The 16792-nt window shown below is 38.4% G+C and overlaps 1 protein-coding gene across 1 annotated transcript in view; it reads right to left on the reverse strand.

The window, feature by feature from the left end:
* Positions 1 to 16792, reverse strand: part of PPM1L (protein phosphatase, Mg2+/Mn2+ dependent 1L) — a 332274-nt gene that overhangs the window by 298666 nt on the left and 16816 nt on the right. The gene's annotated exons all lie outside the window — the stretch shown is intronic.

Here is a 16792-nt window from a genome sequence, read left to right on the forward strand (position 1 = left end):
CTGAGACCAGAAGACGGAGTAGCACTAATACAGCTGGGCACAGTAAATGAAAATACTGTGAGCTGGTGAGGTGTTTACAAGTCAAAGACCTTCTGAATTGCTCTCCTGGCCAAAACACTCAGCTCAAATTCAACTGAAAGATGACATCCTAGAGCCTAGAATGCTCTATGAACACTGTACAATCTGAAAATACCAGGTCAGCTTAACCCTTACTAACCTAATCCTTAATCATTTCCTTCCCAAGTCAAACAGACACACTTTGACTATCATGGATGAGAAAATACAAAAGTTGTTATATATGTAAATCTAAATGCCAACCCTTAAATGACTCAGATATGGCTGCTCTTCCCATGGCAGGCTCTGCCATCCCTCAGTGATTTCCCTGCAGCTTGACTGTCACTCTGTTCCATCTCCCCAAAGAAGACCCAACTGCACAGGGCATTCTCAAGTAATGCAACCCTCAGCAAGATCTCATGACAGTAATACATCTTGTCCTCAGAGCATTTCCACCATGTCACAGGCTCTCCCTCATGTCCCTCTGCTTTCCAAAATCTGTGTTCCCAAGTGGGACCCTCTCCACTAGGCAGAGCCTACACACAAAAAGATACTCAGCTCTCTGGATTCACTGCTTCTCTGCCAGGCCAGTTTGCCTTCCCCGGCTTACCTTCATCTTATTATATATTTACATACAACATATTTGCAAATAACTGCATTACATTTTTATCCTGAAAATTTCTTATAATTCTTATAATGTGTAAACATTATAGTTAAAGAAGCATACCTAATTTCTAAGGTGCTACAGAAGAATGAGAATACTAGCAAAACTTTAAATGCTAAAGATGATCATCTGAACTCTCCAAAACAAACCAATGTCAAATATACAAACATCATGTCACTAATTAGTGTTAGACTTCATCAAAATAGGTTAACAACAGTTCATGTAACTAAGAAATAGTATCAAAGCTCTATCTCACAAAGCACCGGGCCCATAGAATTATACAGATGAATTCTACCAAATCTTCAAAGGAATGGATAATTCCAATGTTTGCAAGTAAAAGGTAAAGAGATTTTAAATTATTTGTAAATTGCCAGAATGACTCTGTTTTAAAAAAGATTAAAAAACCATAGTGCCATCTCACTTATGGATATCATATGATTCATACTGTTATTAAAGTATCAGTACAGAAATCCTGATGAAAAACGAGTCAACAGAATCCATCAATACTTTAAAAGAATAATACATGGGGCTTCCCTGGTGGCGCAGTGGTTGAGAGTCCGCCTGCCGATGCAGGGGACACGGGTTCGTGCCCGGTCCAGGAAGATCCCACATGCCGCGGAGCGGCTGGGCCCGTGAGCTATGGCCGCTGAGCCTGCGCGTCCGGAGCCTGTGCTCCGCGGCGGGAGAGGCCACAACAGTGAGAGGCCCGCCTACGGCAAAAAAAAAAAAAAAGAATAATACATGCATGCTCATGTGAAGTTCATACTTATAAGACAAAGATAGTTCAATATTAGGGAGCTACCAGTGTAGTTTATTTACCTCATTAGCAGGTCAAAGGAGGAAAAAAAAATGATAACGTTTATAAATTTGAAAACATGTTTGATAAAACTCAACATAAATTCCTAACTTCAAAAATTCTTAACAAAACAAAAAAGTATATATAAGTCCCTTAACATGATTATATATGTATGTATGTAAATATAGACATAGTCCAAAGCTTATATCATGATTAATGATTAAATTCTAGAAACAATCCTACTAAACTCAGGAACAAAATGGAGATGCACATTATCATCATTATTATTTAACTTTATTCTAGAAGTCTAAGTCAATGCAATTATAACAGAGGAAAAAAAATGAGAGCTATAAACAGCAAAGGAAGAAGCAAAATTATCACTATTGGGCTTCCCTGGTGGCGCAGTGGTTGAGAGTCCGCCTGTCGATGCAGGGGACACGGGTTCGGGCCCCAGTCCGAGAAGATCCCACATGCCGCGGAGCGGCTGGGCCCCTGAGCCATGGCCGCTGGGCCTGCGCGTCCGGAGCCTGTGCTCCGCAGCGGGAGGGGCCGCAGCAGTGAGAGGCCCGCGTACCGCAAAAAAAAAAAAAAAAAAAAAAAAATTATCAGTATTTACAGCTAATATAATTAAATAACAAAAAGACCTATAAAAATCAACTAGAAAAACTATAATAAAGAGTAAGAGAATTCAGTACAGTGGCTTTTCTGTATATAAGAAAAAAATTAGAAAACATTATGCTATAAAAGATCTCATTTATAAGAGTAATAACTAAGCAAAAAATTCCTAAGAATAAATTTAGTAACTTATTCTTAAATGTAAAAGAAATATATGAAGAACTTTAAGACTCTAAAAAAGCCATAATAGAAGTCTCAAATAAATTAAAGAAGTATCCTGTTCCTGGGTGTTGTAAAATTATCGATTTATCTCAATTTAAATTGTAAAGGTAATGCAATCTTGATAAGAATACCAAAAGAATTTTTGTCATTGTTGTTTGCAACCAGATAAGCTGGTTCTGAAGGTCAGATAGTAAAATGAAACACACTAAAGTAGCCAGGGTAAATTCTAGGTTTTAAAACATTATAAAGCTATCGTAATTAAAATAATTTGTACTGGGTGCATGAAAAGCAATGAAATAGAAAAAAGTCCTGCAATAGACCCAATGTATTTAAAAAACTTAGTATACAATAAAATTGCACTTCAAACTAGTAGAGAAAAAAATGGATTATTCTAGTAGGCTGGAAAAATAAAACGAAATTTCTATCTACGTCACTTCTCATAACAATTTCTGATTGATGAAAGGTAAAAAGGAAACAGTGTGTAATCTCTATCTCTTCTAAATGTAAATATGCTTTCTAAGTGAAACACAAAAATTCCGAAACTATAAAAGAAAATAGCTAAATCTGACAGCATAAGAATTTGTTTTAATCTATAAAGAAAAAAATGCCATGAGTCAATACACAAACAACAAACTGCAAAAATATAATGGCAGCACATATGACAAATGGCAATTTTTCTTATATAGAGAGAACTCATAACTTGGTCAGAAGACTATAATGCAGTAGGAAAAAGGCAAAGGACATGAACCAGAAGTTCACAAAATATAAATACTAACAAATAGCTTTTATCCAAAAAATTGCTCAATTTTAGTCATAGTTAAAGAACTGAAAATTATAATGATATACCATTTTCACCTATCTAACAGGCAAAGTTCAAAAAGTTTAAAAATATACTGTTCTGGGAAGAACGTGGGGATTCAGGAACTCTCACCTAGCACTAATGGAACTATACACTGGTCAGCCCCCAGGGAGCTCCTTTTGACAATATCTATCAAAATTAGAGCTACAGGGACTTCCCTGGTGGCGCAGCGGTGAAGAATCCACCTGCCAACGCAGGGGACACGGGTTTGAGTCCTGGTCTGGGAAGATCCCACATGCCGCGGAGCAACTAAGCTCTTGCGCCACAACTGCTGAGCCTGTGCTCTAGAGCCCGCAAGCCACAACTGCTGAGCCCGCGTGCCACAACTACTGAAGCCCGTGTGCCTAGAGCCCGTGCTCCGCAGCAAGAGAAGCCACCGCAATGAGAAGCCTGCGCACCGCAACGAAGAGTAGCCCCCACGCACCGCAACTAGAGCCCACGCGCAACAACGAAGACTAGAGCCCGTGTGCAACAACGAAGACCCAATGCAGCCAAAAATAAATAAATAATTTTTTTTTAAAAAAAAAAATTTGAGCTACATACTCTTTGACCTAGAATTCACAATTCACTTCTAGGAATGTATTAAAGATACACACATGGGAAAGAGATAAATTAAAAAAAAAAAAAATTCAGTGTAGCATAGTCTATTAGAGCAGAAACCTGGGGAAAACTTAAATGTCCACCAGCAAGGAATGATTAAATAATGAATAACAGTTCACCCATACAATGGAATATTGCGCAGCCAGTTTAAAAAAAAAAAAATGCACTAGATCTGAAAAGCACAAGGATCAGAAGAGTTTATATAATATGCTCCCATTTGTATGAAAAGGGGACTGGAATCACACAGATAATGTTTGTACATGCTTAAAATATTACTCAAAAGATGCAAGAAAAACTGATAATGATAGTTGGTTCTGGGGGGGGAGTTTAGAGATCAGGGATAGAAGGAAATTTAATTTTTTATTAAACACATTTTTACACTGTTTGAATGTTTTAGCTTGGGTATTTTTAAGTTAAAAAATATTATAACTTTTATTTTACTTTCAGACTTAAAGTACTACAAGTCACTCACCAATGCTGCTTTTAGATAAAATTTTTCTTTTTTCTTGATTTTCAAAAAAAATTTTTATTGGAGTATAGTTCATTTACAATGTTGTGTTACTTTCTGCTGTACAGTAGATAATTTTTTTCTTTTTAAATAAATAAAATAATCATTTACTATTTCCTTTACAAAGCTTAAAATTATACAGAACATTCAAAATGTTCCAGAAAGTGAACTTCTAAAATTCTTTCCTCTAAAAATGTGGATCCTTAGACCCTTAAGCATAATCCTAATGATTTAACCACTGGTTTTGAATACATAACACACTGGTTAACAAAGAGTAAGCAAACACTTTATAAATGCTTGTTGGATGTGATAAAGAAAAAATAAACTAGATGAAACAAATATACTCCCCAATACTAGTCTTCAAATATAAGCAGTAACTTCCTGGTTACATCAAAGGCTTGGAGAATTTCCAGTCACCCTCAGAACAACCACAGAGCCAGATATACTGGTCAGAGTGGGTTTTTTGTTGTTGTTGTTGTTTTTGCGGTACGCAGGCCTCTCACTGCTGTGGCCTCTCCCGTTGCGGAGCACAGGCTCCGGACGCCCAGGCTCAGCGGCCACGCCTCACGGGCCTAGCTGCTCCGTGGCATGTGGGATCTTCCCGGACCGGGGCACGAACCCGGGTCCCCTGCATCAGCAGGCGGACTCTCAACCACTGCGCCATCAGGGAAGCCCCTGAGTGGTTTCTTGATGATACACTGTTTCCCAAGCAATTGCGACTTTTGTCTTTCCACTCTAGCTTATCGAAGATCAGCACATCTTTTCTTCAGCCTCCCTTAGGTAAGGTTTATCTGGGACAAATAAAAGAAGTACTTTCCTTTCAACTAACCCAGCTGACGACTGATCTATCCAAAATTCAGTGCTTACTATATAGTAGGAGCACAAATAAGGATTTGTTAAGATACATTAATGTTTGAAAAGGAGATTACACAAGGCAGTGAATTTTCCTTTGGGTGAGAGAGCATGTGGCGGGGGGAGGGGGGGAACACGGCACAAAAACAATGTTTTAAAATACTATTTAATAAGTATTAAGTTCAACTTCTTCTGAACTGTTAAACACACAAGGCAAGCTTCAGAGCCTTCACAGGCTTCTCTGTGTTATTGGGAAAACAAAGTATGTGTAACCTGACCTCATTTATACTGTGCAGGTGTTTTTTTGTGTGTGTTTGTTTTTCCCGTTTTCTCTTTCAATAGTGAGTGCTATCTAATATCCATTAAGGCTCCAAATTTTTCTGCAAGGTACTCTTTATACCTGATTAACTATTCATATAGTAGAAGATGGTTTGCTTAGCCCTTTACAACTTTTTCCAGTCCATTATCAGTATCAAGTTGCAATAGCCACATAACTCCAACAAATGATACTATATATGAATGAAACAGTATGGCAGAGGAAACAGTATTAAACTATTTTAAAAATACAGCGAAGATACAGACATATACATTAAGTATCCTAAAATTAATCTGCTACAAGTTACCCTGGTAGAATGAAAACATTGCAAGTTCGAAGATGCTACATCCATTATTAGGTAGTTGCCCAGGCAATAGCTGAATCCAACTTATTTATTTTAAGTAGTAGTTCACATAGAGTATATATTCTTTCTAGATACTTCTGATCTAAAATAAGTGTAGGATTCTCTTCCAAATCCCCTTTTTGGTACTTAAAAAAGCTTACTGCTAGTGCCATCTCTTTACCTGTAAGGTATTTCTTGGGTCCAATACCTGATTCCCAAGAACGAAGTTCTAAAGTCGAGCATCTCTACACAATTACAGTCTTTGGGAAACTCTAGGAGACAGTGCAGAACACTAGGATTCAAGAGTGAAAAAGGAAATATGACAGAGAAATGCTCAAGTGAACATTTCAATAAAAATGTGTAGTGTTTTGTCCAATAAAATATGTAAAAGATTTTTTTTTAAAACGAGTGAAAAAGGAGAGACATTTAATATTGGGAAGGGGGTGGTTTCTAGTGAATGCAGTCAACTGCGGAATTTTGACCCCTCCACTATTTAATTTCTATACATAGTATATGATAAATATGTATACTATGTATACATAGTATACTATGTATACTATAAATACATAGTATATGATAAATACTTCTCTTCCTGAGAATTACTAAAACGTGTGCATGTACAACTGCCTCACCATAATGAAATATCTGTGCCTGAAGAGATGCAGTGAGAATTTCGAAGTCTTTTGGTCCTGAAGCCTTTGGACAAAAGCTGATCTGAGAGGAGGCCTCTTTATGAGTTCTGGACTCATGCAGCCTCCTTTGATGATAAACAGACCTAGCTTTGGAAGTATGTACATTTCCATAATTGCTCAGAAGTTCCACTGGACCATGAACAAGTCATAGTAATTTTAAAGAAAGATTACTTAGAGTTTTGTTTTGTTTTTTTAGCAATCACCACTTTAAAAGAAAAAAAGTTTTAAACCTTCCAGAAACTTTAAAATAGTGTTAAATTATAGAACAACACAATTCAATAAACAACCGCACTTCTGCAGTATATTTAAAAATTAAGAAAAAATTGAATATGATCAATAATATTGTAATAACCTTGTATGGGGACAGATAGTTACTAGACTTATCGTGGTGATCATTTCACAATATATGCAAATGTCAAATCACTATGTAGTACACCTGAAACTAACATAATATTGTACATCGAATATTTCAATTTTTTTAAATACTGAAAAAATCTTTGAAAATAAAAATGTTAATGATTGAAAAGCAAAAAAAAATTAAGTAAAAATTAAATGGGTTATATGATTAGACATAAAAATACTTGAAGCATAAACTCTATAAAGTGAGAGGGAGGATGACAACTCTTTTTTCACTTAACAACTCTTCTAAGCTCTACACATTTAAAAAAATGTTTTCAACTAAAACATATTACTTTTGAAATCATAAAAATACAGATTCAAAAAGAATTTTTAATCTAAATGAGGTTTTTAAAATAGGTTAATCACATTCATTTAGAAACAATCTATTCTAGGCCTTCAGAAATCAACTAAGAGTTAATACAAATACATCTTACGCTTTTTTTTTTTCCAAAAAACAACGTTAGTCTAAGAAACAAATAAACCTAAACCTTTCCACAGAGGCCAGAAGAACTGATTTCTCAATCCATTAAACTCTTAAAGCACAGGCCCAGCTTTGGCAGATTATCAGAAGTCTTCACTATGCTAGTTAGTTTTGTAGGAGCCACACTGTTGTTCATATGCACTGAAATTTTCATAAGTGATTGTGACTAACATACAGTCATTTTATGTCCTATAACAGTTTCAGTCAACACGTTGTTTGTGGTAGTGCTGAAAAATGCACCCCCAAATCAACTTTATTTAATTAATTTTTTTTTTGGCCGCGTTGGGTCTTCGTTGCTGCAGGTGGGCTTTCTCTAGTTGCGGCGAGCGGGGGCTACTCTTCGTTGCAGTGCACGGGCTTCTCCTTGTGGTGGCTTCTCTTGTGAAGCACGGGCTCTAGGCGCACAGGCTTCAGTAGCTGTGGCACACAGGCTCAGTAGTTGTGGCTCGCGGGCTTAGCTGTTCCACAGCATGTGGGATCTTCCCGGGCCAGGGCTCAAACCCGTGTCCCCTGCACTGGCAGGCAGATTCTTAACCACTGCACCACCAGGGAAGTCCCAAATCAACTTTAGAACAGAAGTTAGGATGGGGCAAACCTCTATGTGAAAGGTCACACAACTGTCATGACACCCTGTAGAACGAAGACTTATACAAAAAAAAAAAAAAAACAAGCACAGCATTTATCTGATAAAACTAAATAGAATGAGGCTTCTCATGGCCACAGGGTTTCTTCTTGGGGTGAAGAAAATGCTCTAGAATTAGATGGGTGATGGCTGCACAACTTTTATGAATATACTAAAAACCGCTGAACTGCATACTTTAAAGGGGTGAAATTTATGGTATGTGAATTATACCTCAAGTAAAAGAAAACTAAATAAATAAATAAATCTCAAGAAATAAAATACCAGCCAAAAATAAGGAAAGACGTTCTGAAATGCATGTACAATATTTTAGCAGAGCCATTAGCTGGGCCCACGAAGTTAAGCAAGACATACAAGGCAAGGCTAACACACTGGTGGTTTCAAAGTTAATCTGTTCTGTACTTTGATTTCAAAAAGAAGATATATAAAGAGCCTCAAACTCAACCCCCGAATCTTTATTCTTCTTCTGAGAAGCTGCCTTCTGAAAAATTACCATTGGTTTTCTGAATGTGCCCAGACAAAAGCAGGGTAAACACACTGCAGTCCATTACTTCCAGAAGTGGCCAGTTCTTCACTAATCACGTCGGTCGATGGCAGGAGATGAGGGCCTACAAGTGCACCCAGCATTGTGCAGTCTTCCTCCACCACAGGATTTCTTTCATTCCCCTGAACTCTATTGAATGTGGAATGCTTTTAGAGAGGACATCTAAGAGATCCGTGTGGCTGAGCCATTTTCCTTTTCTTTTAGTACAATGGAGTCCTTTTTGGTTTCAATGGACTTTTACAGTATGGATAAATAGAAGCAAAGAACACACCACCTATTTGCAGAGGAAGAGCTACAAGATCACTCAGTCTATCCATGTCCAAATATAACAACCCACAGGACTGAAATCCCTTTCCAGGAGATGTGCTTTTGAAAGCAAAAGAAAATAAAAGCATATAAATAAGGCCATCCCTAAGGCTGTAACTGTCAGTCATACCTATTAAGAGTTTACATAAAGCCATAAGGGAAAAACTTTTTTTTTTGCTAAAAACTAAAGGATAATGGCCAGAAGGGAACATGAGTGGGGCACTGGTAATAGTCTGTTAAGTGTTGACTGCATGAGTGGGTTCAGTTTGTGAAAATTCATCAAGCTATAGAATCATGAGTTGAACTTTTTTTAATGTGTGTTATGTCCATAAAAGTTAAAAATAAAAAATAAAATAAATAAAAGGAAATCTGAGTTGCTGAATGAGTAGTAAAAACTTCCTTTCTAAACTAAACCAAACCATAAAATTTAAGAGTAACGATGATGATAACGACAACTTCAGCTAACTCATAATAAATCACTATAATACCAGGCACTATGCTAAACGCTTTACCTACACTTTCCCTTATAATGAAGTAATATATTCTTGCATTTTAAGAAAGGGCTGCACCATGTATGACCTATAAATATGTCTGTCTAAAACCCAATACCTGGCAGGAACTGGTACAACCCGATGTTTCGTTTCAAAGTAAACTACCTTTGAGTGAGTCTAAATCCCCTATACCGTCTAGAAGGACAGGACCCCTTCACCCACCCGGATACACGTCCACACCCCAACAATGCACGTAGAGTCTGAAAAGAATTAAACTTCCTGCTGTTTCTCCGCTTCCTCTCCACGGAGGGTAATTTCATGAAAGCTGGACTAGAAAAACAACTGTTTCTAATCCAAACCTCCCTCACTGCTCCATGCATTCAGTCACTCTTATAATTCCACAGAATCCTGGCCTCTTATAATTTGGCAGAAGTCTGGCTAGGCCTGCAGTTCTTTAAGCACAGTTTTGAACAGGTATCCAAAGGAGTCTTTGCCAGGTACAAGGAGGAAGCAAGAGAATGACCAGTTTCTTTTTTGCATCCTGGAAACACCTTAAGATCAAATCCCCACTCATTTAACTTCAGGAGCTGATGAATTTTGCTATAATGGCGTTATATTATAATACACTGCTACTAAAATTTAAATGTTTAAAAACTAGTCATCAAGCACCTTCTGTTTGTTAGACACTACAGGGTTCTTTACATCCTTCATCTCAAATTAATCTCCAAAACAGCTAGCATTTACTGAGCGCCTACCATGTACCAAGCACCACTTTAAGTGCTTTACATGTATTAATTCATTTAATGTCATAACAGCCCTATGAGGTGAATACTATTATATTTCTTCTCATTTTTCAAATGAGGAAACTGAGGCGTAGAAAGGTTGAGAAACTTACCAAAGGACACACAATGAGAAGCAGCAGAGCAAAGATCTGAAGGCAGGCAATTAAGTGTGCGAGTTCACAGCCTTAACCACTGCACCCACTGCCCCTCATCACTCAGTGAAGCAGATATTATCCACCTTGCAGAGAAGACAATACTGAGTTCAGAGTATATAATTTATTTGCCCAAGGTCAGACAGCTAGTAATGGATGGGCTTGGAATCAAATCCGGGTCTACAGGATGTCAATGTTCATGCTATTCGGTTGGCCAAAAAGTTCGTTGGGCCTTTTCCGTAAGATGTTATGGGGAAAAACCTGAACGAACTTTTTGGCCAGCCCAATATTTCCATTCTCCTCCCAGCCTACTGGAGCGAGTGATAAAATAGAGCTGACACCCAGCTTCTCCGCAGTGAACGAGAATGGAAAGAAAGCCATCTAAGACATCTTCCTCCAACACCACTGCTTTCTTCCTCTAAGCTTCAAGACCTTTTGTATAGTAATGTTTGCTTTTTTCTGAGTTTACACAGCTTTTCGACAGCACAGAGTAGCAAAGAAAAGAGTAACAGGAACATGTGAGCTATAAGTGACTGCAATACAAAATGAAACCAGGAAAAGCATTTTTAGACAGTTTACTGCAAAAAATTTATAGTAAGCAGACCAACTAAGTCCTCTTATTGTGCATTATACACAAAAAAGAAAATACTCTTTTTCATACCTATTCTTTAACCAAGCATAGCCTTCACTGTGTTATCCAAGTGCTCTGGATGTGTTTGAGAGAGTCTCTGGGCCCAAAGCCTTGAAAGTTCTCTAGACAGGTTTTCTGCAAAGTCTGGTTCCTGAGGATAGGGCAAGGTTTCTCTCCTTTTGGTGCTATTAACATTTTGGGCTGGATACTTCTTTATAGTGTGGGGCTGTCCTAAATATTGTAGGATGTTTAGCAGCATCCCTGGTCTCTACCCACTAGACACCCGTAGGACAACTTTCTCCCATGCCCCCTGCAGTTATGACAACCAGCATGTCTTTAAACATGCCATAAGCCCCCCAGGGGACAAAATCATCCCATGTTGAAAATCACTGGGACAGGTCTCCAGTTCTAATAACTCAAGTTATTCTTACTTTTGGCCCCCTTTCCTTGTGTTCTTATCTATATTATTCTCATCTGGACTTGCTGCTTTATAAACATTCTTATTAGTTTTCCATATTCAGACAGGGGCCATGTTTATATTTTTATATCTCCCACAGCCACAAGTAATTCATTCTGTTTAGAAGCCTCAACAAAAATGTCAAGAAACCTAGGTGCTCCGTGATTCTGAATAAAGAGTATGCAGAGGCTTCCCTGGTGGTGCAGTGGTGAGAATCCGCCTGCCAATGCGGGGGACGCAGGTTCGGAACGTGGTCCGGAAAGATCCCGCATGCCGCGGAGCGAGCGGCTGGGCCCATGCACCAGAACTACTGAGCCTGCGCTCTAGAGCCCGCGAGCCACAACGACTGAAGCCCGTGTGCCTAGAGCCTGTGCTCCGCAGCGAGAGAAGCCACAGCAGTGAGAAGCCCCCGCACCGCAACAATGAGTAGCCCCTTCTCTCCGCAGCTGGAGAAAGCCCGTGCGCAGCAACAAAGACCCAATGCAGCAAAAATAAATAAATTTTAAAAATAAATTTAAAAAAAAAAGAGTATGCAGGAGTTCCTTGTACTAGTCTTGCAACTTTTCTCTAAGTTCGAAATTATATCAATATAAAAAGTTACCAAAACATTACTAGAAATATGGGAGAAAATATTTTCAAATCATTTATCTGATAAGGGGTTAATATCTAGAATATAAAGAACATTAAAACTCAACAACCAAAAATATATAACCTGATTTAAAAATGGACAAAAGACTTGAACAGACATTTCTCTAAAGATGATTTACAAATGGCCAACAAGTATATGAAAAGATACTCAAGATCACTAATCATTAGAGAAATGCAAATCAAAATGTGAGCTATCACCTCACACCCATTAGGATGGCTACTACTTAAAAAAGCAGAAGTGTTGGTGAGGAAGTGGAGAAGTTGGAACCCTTGTGTACTGTTGGCAGGAGTGTAAAATGGTGCAACCACTATGGAAAATAGTACGGCAGCTCCTCAAAAAATTAAAAACAGAACTACCATATGATCCAGCATTCGCATTTCTAGGTATATAATCCAAAAAAATTGAAAGCAGCATCTCAAAGACATATTTACGCACCCATGAACATAGGCGCATTATCACAGTAGTCAAGAGGTGGAAGCAACCCAAATATCCACGTTCTACAACATTGATGAATCTCGAGGACATTTTGCTAAGTAAAGTAAGCCAGCCACAAAAAGACAAATACTGAATGATTCTATTCATCTGCGTTATCTAAAGTAGTCATTCATAGAAACAGGAAGTTGAATGGTAGTTATAAAAGGATTGAGGTAGACAAAAATGGGAATTACTGTTTAACAGATACAGAGTTTCAGTTTTTCAAGATGCAAAAGTTCTGGAGATCTGTTGCATAGCAATGTGAATATACTTAAGACTACTGAACTGTACACTTAAAAATGGTTCTTCAGATGGTAAATTTTATGTTATATGATTTTATCACAATTTTAAAATATTTTAAAGAAAAGAAAATATTTTAGAAATTATTTAGATTAAGTTCTCATTCTAAAAGAAGTAGAAAAGCAACCAAAGAACCTGCATAGTACTAATCTTCTCTGATTCCCTGATGAGATTAATCTGATAAACATTTATGGCGTACCCACTCTGTATAAGGCACCAAGGTAGTACAGCATATCTGAAGGGAGACATACAATAACTAAAAGGTAAAAACAGGCATAATGCTAACCCAAACATTCACAGCCATAACTTCTACCCAATTTCAGGAAGGTAAAAATGTTTTTCAACTCAAATTCAACACTGCCAAAGGGAAATTTAGTCAACTGCTTGAGGAAATATCAAGTTTTCACCCTATAAGACCTCATCTTTCTCTGGAATGGTGATTAGTGATAACTGCATGGGTGAAAAGAACCACAAAGCAACTTCTGTTTCCCCATGGTTGGAGGAGCTGAGAAGGAGGTAGCTAACAGAGTTACCTGTTAAGAATTGAGTTACTTTGGTTTTCAACATGATTCCAAAAGCTCCCCAAAGTAGAAAATGTCCATTTTGTACATGAGAAGTCTATAAACTCCTCATGCTGGATGTTTCCTAAAATGCCATTCCTTCTACTCAATAACTAGTGTAGAGGAAACATATATTTTGATGACATTAGGTAGAATGAGATAAAGTTGGCAACATTTATTCCTTTCTAAGGTATTCCCACACTCTCACTAAGCTATTTTCTGTTCTGTCATGCAACTTATCTGACACGTCTCTCCTTTGAGTACAAACCAAGTATGTTTGAGTTCCAAATCTCAAGTCTATGAATCACCGTTTCTACACCCAGGCAGCCGAAACTGTTCATTTATATTTTCCCTACTCTTTGATACTCACTAAATACTATGTATAATTTTATTTTGCATGATGCTTTTGGGAGGGAAGCTATAGACTGAACTTTTTTTTCGGTTGAGCTCTAGGATGTTCTTTTGTACTTACCTTTGAAAGCTGAGGCATGCCTAATGCCCTAAAATCCATAACAACCCAACCAAATAATTGACCCACCTTTGGAAGGGCAGACTGAGTTAAAGCAGAGAAGGTTGCCTAGCTTTCTCTGAAGAGCCAGCTTCAATTCTCAAAATTCCTGCCTTACAACCAGAAATAGAGTCACCTGTCAAACTGATGAAAACCACTTGCCTAGGCTAATCTTCAGAATTCTATATATTTAATCTGCATTTTCTTTGGTCATTATTTAAAGGGCTTCTGGTTGGACCATACATTGCACAAGCCACCAGAGTTGATGAGAAAAACAAAGAGTAAATACAAGTGAATGGTGTAAATAAATTACTTTATCTCCTCAACTTGATTCTATTCCCATGTACTTGAAACATTTATTACAAATAATCTAAAGTGTTACAAACTGAGTGCTAACAGTACCTCAGAAATAACCCCCATGTGAATGCTTTGCCAAATCTTGTCCTTGCCTATAAAGACAGTGTGGCACAGAGAAGAGGAGGGCTTTGGAATCGAGGCAGACAAGGGAAATATTTTCATCCCAGCTCTGCCACTAAGCAGTTGTGTAACCCTGGGCACACAGTAGTCTGAGCTTCAGTTTCCCCAGCTGTAAAATGAAGATAGCCACAGCTGCCTCAAAGGACCATGAGGATTCAGTGAGAGAGCATCAGTGAAAGCACCTGGCATGTTGTAGCCACTCAACAGTCAGAATGAGCAGGGCCCTGTGGTTTCCAGCTGATAGAATGGTAACAAACGCAGTCATACAACTTGGTGTCTCCTCTTCATTTTCAAGGCATCATTATTTCTAGAATTATTATAAGGTGTTGTTATTATCAGAATGCAAGCGTCTGGAACAGTGCAGGCACACCAGAGAGACTTCACAGAGGCATGAAACTCAAGGAAGTTGAACTCTGGCTGGAGAGAAAAAGTACCTTAAAAATGAGTCATAACACAAAATGTTCAACTGTCTGTCACAGATCATAAGTTCAAAGGAGGGAATGATTACTTAAAGCTGACTTACCAAGCAAGAATTCATAGAAGAGCAGGAAATTGAGGGAAGCCTTGGAATAAGGACAAGACACAGCTATGGGGGAAGAGGAATGAGAAATCTCTCAGAGAATGGAATACAGCTTTTAACCAGTAGCAGCAGTGGGCATGTGTACTCATCAGGTATTCGGGGAATAATAAAGAGACCAATTTTACTGCAGTGCAGAGCTTTGTGTAGGAGAGCAACAGAAGATAAGGTTGAGTAAGGTAAAGTAGTCAGGGATGCCATTAGGAGAACTCTACAAATTTCAGAGAAATAAATCATGTTTGGTTTATCACAGACTTTTTAAAAGAAACAATGTACAACCCAGTGAGTTTAGAAGAATGATCTATCAGAGACATCAGTGAGTGGATTGGAAGGGAGAGTGACCAGAGACTAACCGACCAGTTACGAAGCCACTGTCACAATCCTAGCAGGACGTGATGAAAAGCCTGAATTAGGATCGTGGCAGCATGACTATAAAGATGGAGACAGAGATGAGAGGTATGACACAGTCTCACAGACTTGAATGAAGAGGGAAGAAGCAAAGGTGACATGGTAGTTTCAAGAGTGGGAGACTGAGAAAAAGCACCATGACAGAAAGAGACAAGTCTGGAGATGAAATCAATCTATGAACACAGGAGGCAAATTCGGTTTCAGACAGGTTGTTATGGAGGTGACACCAAGAAAGAAAACAATAAGTCAGCATGCAAAGATGTGGACTCTAGATGGGAAGGAGAGCCCTCTGCTCAGAAAGGATGGCTGAATCCATGGAAGTTGCAAGGATTCTGGTGCAAAGAAACAAAATGGCACCAGCACACTGAGTACAGCTGTCCTCAAAACCCAGGTTCATAAGGAAGTGAAAACCTAACAGAAGTCAGAGGAGGAAAAGAAAAACATAAGTGTGTCACCAAGGCTGGGGAGATGAGTCTTAAGAAGACAAAGGTGGTCAAGAAAGCCAGATCCTACAGAAAAATCTATGAAGATGAGGGCTGGAAACAAGCCATCACACGTGGCAGTTATGAGGCCTCTGGAGACCTGCAAAAAAACAGGTTTGAAAAAGAGTCAGATGATAACAGGAAATAAATAAGTAGAAAGAAAGCAGAAGCAGTGTCTACAGTCTCTGTTTTCAAAGGCACTTTTTTAAGAGAAGTCTCTTTCAGATTTTTCCTTTGGAATACAAGAACATGTGGTTTTAAGAACATGAAAGAATCTGATAATACAAACTGTCCTTAGTGGTCTCAGGCCCTGGTCTTCTCATCCACTCTCCTTGTTTCATCTGATTTCTTGGTTACCCTGTGCAACCTCTCAACACCTCTTATTTTTTGGCTATACTCCTAGCCTCTCTCAGTAAGAGAGAGTCATGTCTAATCACTCCTACCCCTTTCACTTCTTATTCTCTTTTTTCACTCACAACATAGAGACAAGGATAAAAGTCAGATTTTACAAGAAAACCGAGATTTAATAACCATCCTCTTCTGTGTTTTCAAAAGAAGACCATCTTCCCAAAAGTACATTAAAAAGATACTCCACATCATTAGTCATTAGGAAAACGCAAACTACAACCACATTAAGCAACCACTTCATGACTATTAGAAGTACTAAAATTTAAAAGACTGGCAAGGATGCAGAGCAACTACAACTCTCATACACGGAGGATGAAAATGTAAGATACTACAACCACTTTGGACTAGCAGTTTAGCAGTTTTTTTAAAAGCTAATATACACCTACCGGGACTTCCCTGGTGGTCCAGTGGCAAAGACTCCATGCTCCCAATGCAGGGGACCCGGGTTCAATCCCTGGTCAGGGAACTAGATTCTGCATGCTGCATCTAAAAGATCCAGCATGCCGCAACTAAAAAAAAAAAAAAGATCCCACATGCCGCAACGA

This window comes from Leucopleurus acutus (genome assembly GCF_964270905.1).
Source record: "Leucopleurus acutus genome assembly, chromosome: 5".
Classification (NCBI taxonomy): domain Eukaryota; kingdom Metazoa; phylum Chordata; class Mammalia; order Artiodactyla; family Delphinidae; genus Leucopleurus; species Leucopleurus acutus.